The sequence below is a fragment of the Sinocyclocheilus rhinocerous genome, unplaced genomic scaffold, assembly GCF_001515625.1.
Source record: "Sinocyclocheilus rhinocerous isolate Xijiao unplaced genomic scaffold, SAMN03320098_v1.1 scaffold498, whole genome shotgun sequence".
Lineage (NCBI taxonomy): Eukaryota > Metazoa > Chordata > Actinopteri > Cypriniformes > Cyprinidae > Sinocyclocheilus > Sinocyclocheilus rhinocerous.
The window spans coordinates 415448-421045 of NW_015633594.1; positions in this window are offsets into that span (position 1 = coordinate 415448).

Consider the following 5598-nt stretch of genomic DNA (forward strand, 5'->3'; position numbering starts at 1 on the left):
ACTGGCAGACTGACCAAAGGAAACACAGGCAGCAAAATAAAGGATGATAAGAATGTGCTCTTTGTAAAATGTCTTTCATGGAACATGTGGTAGCAACTCCACATTTGCAGCTGATGTGTCACTGTCCTTTATTAAAGTCATGATCACTGTCAAATGTCCGATGTTGGCTTACAAAAAATGTCTACTCTAAATAAATAACAAATTACATTATTTTCATGACAAGTAAGCACATTTATGAAAAAAATGAATAAATAAAAATAAATGTTTTAAAAATTTAATTTAACATAAAATAAAGTACAACAAATACTACTATAATGTTTACTTACAAATATTATTTAAATGTAAATAATATATCAATATATATATATTATATATTATATTTATATATATATATATATATATATATATATTTATTTCCTAATGATATGCCTTTATTTATTCAGTAGAACTGAAATTTTGAAGAATATTCAAACTCAATCTGTGGTCACAAAACACACAAGACCCAAAACTAGCACAGCGAATCTTCAGGTGGCAAGTTTAAATATCCAGAAGAGCAAATGAGATTTGAAAGTGGTGGAGAGGAAGATTTTCAGTCATTAACAATCTAAATGTAGGTTTGTTTCACACAAAAATCAATCATATGACTTAGAAAGTCTATGGAATGTAGCTTATGAGTCATATGGACCACTTTTATAGTGATTTTTTTTGTTCTTTTTGAATCTTCTTTTAATTCGCTTCACTGTATGCTGTCATTGTATTTGGAAAAGAATTCAAATTTCCTTTGTTTTCATGGATGATGACAGAAATTTAATAATTTTGGATAAAAATGTTGGATATAACTTTAAGCATTATAGTGGAAACATTTGTTGTGTTTACTTTCTTTTTCTAACATTTCTGCCTAATAATTTATTATTATTCCTGATTATTATCCATGTCAATTTTGTATGTGTTACCTGGTCTTTATTTGACAAAATATGATTCCCAGTGCACACCGATTTACTTAATCAGATTACTGAGTTGGTTACAGAGTATACTTCCTTTTTAGTAACATTTTTTATATAATAGGATTATAATAGGATTACAGAATCAAGAAGTTTCTATCTAAAGTATAAATCTATATTTTACATTTTTTTCACACTGAATAATTTTCCAATTGATTATTTCTAATTTTGAAAATATTATGTCAAATAACTATACATTCTATTTACTACCTTTAAATTAAATAGTGTGATATCATATGTGTGTGTGTGATTTATGTGACCATGATACGGTATATCAGTCTCATGTTTCTAAACACAAAAGCAGATGTTACACATAATTTCCTTGCTGCTCTTTATTAAAAGTGAATGGGGATGGTGGATGTCGAGCTCCAAAAATTACAAGAATAAAAACACAATTAAATGGTCTATATGATTTGTGCACTATATTCCATGTCTGAATCCATACCATACTTTTGTGTGAAAAAACAGACCAAACTTTAATCTAGCTCTCAAATGTCATCCATCTTTGCTAACATTAAAATATGGCATGCAAAGCCTACTCACTATTGTTTATTTTGGTAATCGAGTAACCTGCAGATTATTTTGACATTTAATCAAGTATTGTTAGCAAGTAATAACCAGTTATACTTCATTTAAGGTGTCCTTGTTACCGTGTAATTATACAATTAAGTACTGAGTAACAGTAATTAACATGTATTTATACATAATTTGCTGTTATTACTATATAGTAAATACATGTAACATGGGTGACAAGGACACTGTACAATAAAGTGTTACCCAATAGCCTTTAAAATTACTTTAAATACATATATAACAACAATGGAGCAATAATAATTAGCTCAATAAAGCATTAAAAGTAAGCTTAAAGGGGTCATATGATGCGATTTCAAGGAGTGTATTGTTATACAAACCCATATTCAAATCAATTAGCACTCTGTTGTGACATCCAGGCACTGAAGAAGGCTGTGAGCCTGTGGGCAATACAGCCTGCTTGACTGGACGTGGTAGTGACCTCACCCGTCGCCGTTTCAAGACCGAAATTATGAAAGCAGGAACTTCACCAATTAAAGTCATCCAAGTTTTCTGACTAAGATTGTGTAACACAAAGGGAATGTGTATGTACTAGCTGAATTCTTGTTGTGTTATTTTTATTTTATTTTATTTTTTGTCATCTGCTCCTTATCCCAGTCCTCAAAATTCCCCAGAGGGCTTCAGAGCTCTTTTCCACAGAACACAAAGTGATCGTAAGCGCTGGCTGGTTTAGTCTATGCATGTCAATCACTTGGGTGTGTTTTCCTATAAGTGTTTTGGCAGCTGCCGCCACAGTTGAACCAATCTGACAATTCGGCCACTTTGATGACACTTCCAAATTACCTCTAATAAATCACACTGCATAATGTAAGATGCAGTGCCATAACGGACACATGCTCTTCAATATTCAGACTGGTGTTTGATCTACTGTATAGGCCTATGGATTTTTCGATGTTTGACTATCAAATAATAATAAATTACATTTGCCCATAAATATCTGTGTGAAGCATGTGTTCACTACACTGGACCCACGTTACACACATTACTCATCAACACCATCCCTCTCACAGAGACCATGAGACCACTTAAATGTCTTACTCACAAGAGGTGAACCTGTCAAGAGTGTGTGCGCTTGTGCAGGACAAATATGAGAGGAATGAGAGTGTATCTCTTTCGTTCTGCCTGTTTTATTCTCTTTCTCTCATCATTTTTAATGTTAAGTGTATTTTATTGGAATGATTGTTTGTTTAGCATGAAATATTATGAAAGAATCCATAAATATATTTAAAATAAAAATAAATAAGGATAACGTGACAGTAATTTTAACAAAATAATTGCAAAATATAAGATAAATTAAATTCAAAAAAATAAAATCAAGACTTCTCTGTTGAACAGACAATGAAGTCAGTATGAATTTTAGTGCAGTGACTGGTTTCTCCAGTTCATATATACATTTGGCTGTGACAGAAGCATGACTGTCCTCTCTCTCTCAATCATACACAAATTAGGGTTTAATGCTGATCTTTCATTTCTAACTAGTGATATAAGAATATATAAACAGATGAGAGCAGATTAAAGAATCAGCATGTCTAATTCTCCCTGACGGTTCCTCGGCACCTGACGCGGCAAAAAACAAAACAAAACAAAACACTCTTCTTTATTATAATACAACACCGCTAGTAACGTTCCCATGGTAACATAATTACAATACGGCATTTTTGGCCAGTCCGAGTCAGCCAGAACGCGCCTAGCTGCCTTAAAATGCTGTCTAGGTAGTCAGTGCACTAGGTTTTGAGACATCGCGCCGGTAGCCGGGCTGGCTTCGTGTCTGTTCTGTGTATGTCTAGCAAAGCTGATCTATTCCCATTATAGAAGACCTACAATAGCCCACAAAGAGGAGAAAGCACACCTCGGGCATTAGGCTATATGTGACAAATAAACAGAGCACCGGGGTTAATGCAGCATGGAAGAAAGGCATGAACGGTTCGTACTTTCTTAAGATGGCTCAGGGAAACACCCTTTAACGGTGATTACTGTATCTGCATGTGAAGATGAAACATTATTGTCTCTGTATGTGTTTGAATTATTTACTACATCTATTACTGGATTCTCAAAGAGCGTGTTATTTGAAAGAACTTAATACATAATGTATAAAACGTTTTGATACAGCAAATGCGTGTTAATGTGCCCGCGATGTGACTGTTTTTTTTATAATGCATTTTAATGCCGGGGTCTTTCCAGATCTCTTGGGGGTCGTCCCTCTCCGGTGTCATTTTCGGCTTTATTTCGAGGCCCTATAACCCACTGAAACCTGATCACGCGCACGGCACAGAATAAGGAGATACGGACACAACACAAGACAACGCGTGTCTTACCTTTTATGTGTTAATCCACTCTCAGGATATGACTAGAGATGAGAAGAGAAAAGAAACGTGCTCTCGTGCTTTTCTTTCCAGTGTGAGAGTGAATAGTGCGAATGCGGCTTTTCACATTACAGCGCTCCCGTGAAGCCGCAAACTCATTCACACTGAGAATAAAACAGACAGTAAAGCGAACTGATGGCAAACGGAGGACTTCACCAAAACCCCGACTCTCCTCACTACTGACCAATAGCGTTCAGGATTTACAAGCTTAATCCCACCTTCCAGAAAATAGAAGCTAATTAAAGCCCTTACTGTCCCTTTAAACCCGCCTTGTGAATAGGACGGAACGGCCACGCCTTTGTACTAGCAGCTTCTCGCTCGACAGCCAATTAGACGCGCGACAAAAAGATCGACAGGACTGAACGACCAATGAATGGAGTTGAATGGGTGCGTCTTGTCTAGATTGACGTGGCTGGAGGCCAATGGCAGAAAAGCCTCAGGTGCCGCTGCAGGACTGTCGCGCCGTGGGCTAGAGATTTTGTGCGCTCTTTGACAGCAGCGCGGTGTGTCTGTCTGACGCGAGAAAGTGAACGACCAATGAATGGAGTTGAATGGGTGCGTCTTGTCTAGATTGACGTGGCTGGAGGCCAATGGCAGAAAAGCCTCAGGTGCCGCTGCAGGACTGTCGCGCCGTGGGCTAGAGATTTTGTGCGCTCTTTGACAGCAGCGCAGTGTGTCTGTCTGACGCGAGAAAGATCCCTGAAGCTGGACGCCCCAGATTCTGCATTAATGCCGAGGAATCTGAAGATCGAGGTCTGGATGGCCGCGCCTAACAATTACAGTCAGAAGTCAGAAATGGAACAAAATTTGAGCTGACTACAGATGTTTAAATTGAGAGCAAATACACCATTTGTACAATGTACCAAAAAATAAATAAATAAACAAATAAAATAAAATAAAATAAACAATAAAAAAATTAAACATTTACCATTTAGCATATTATTATTATTATTTAATACATAATAGTTATCCATACACACGTGTGTGACAAATTTGACCATCAAGCATGATGATGATTATTAGCCTATTATTATTAAAAATAATAAAATAATTACACAAATCAGAAAAATTCCAGATTACAGCTGTAGTCAGAAGTCAGAAATGGAACAAAATTTGAAGTGACTACAGATGTTTAAATTGAGAGCAAATACACCATTTGTACAATGTACCAAAAAATAAATAAATAAACAAATACAATAAAATAAACAATAAAAAAATTAAACATTTACCATTTAGCATATTATTATTATTATTTAATACATAATAGTTATCCACACACACGTGTGTGACAAATTTGACCATCAAGCATGATGATGATTATTAGCCTATTATTATTAAAAATAATAAAATAATTACACAAATCAGAAAAATTCCAGATTACAGCTGTTTAAATTGAGCATAAAAGCACCATTTGTACAACTGACAGATACAATTTTATCATTATTATTCATAATAGTAATATGCTTATTTTCATTTAATTCAATAATTAACATGTTGGTGTTGTTATTATTAGTAGGTAGGCCTACTGACATTACCCAACAATTATTACTATTCAGAAGTTCTTCCTTATAAAAATTCTTACTTTTTTAAAGCACAATTAAGAGAAAAATTTGAATAGAAATGTAGGAGACGAGTCAAGAAAA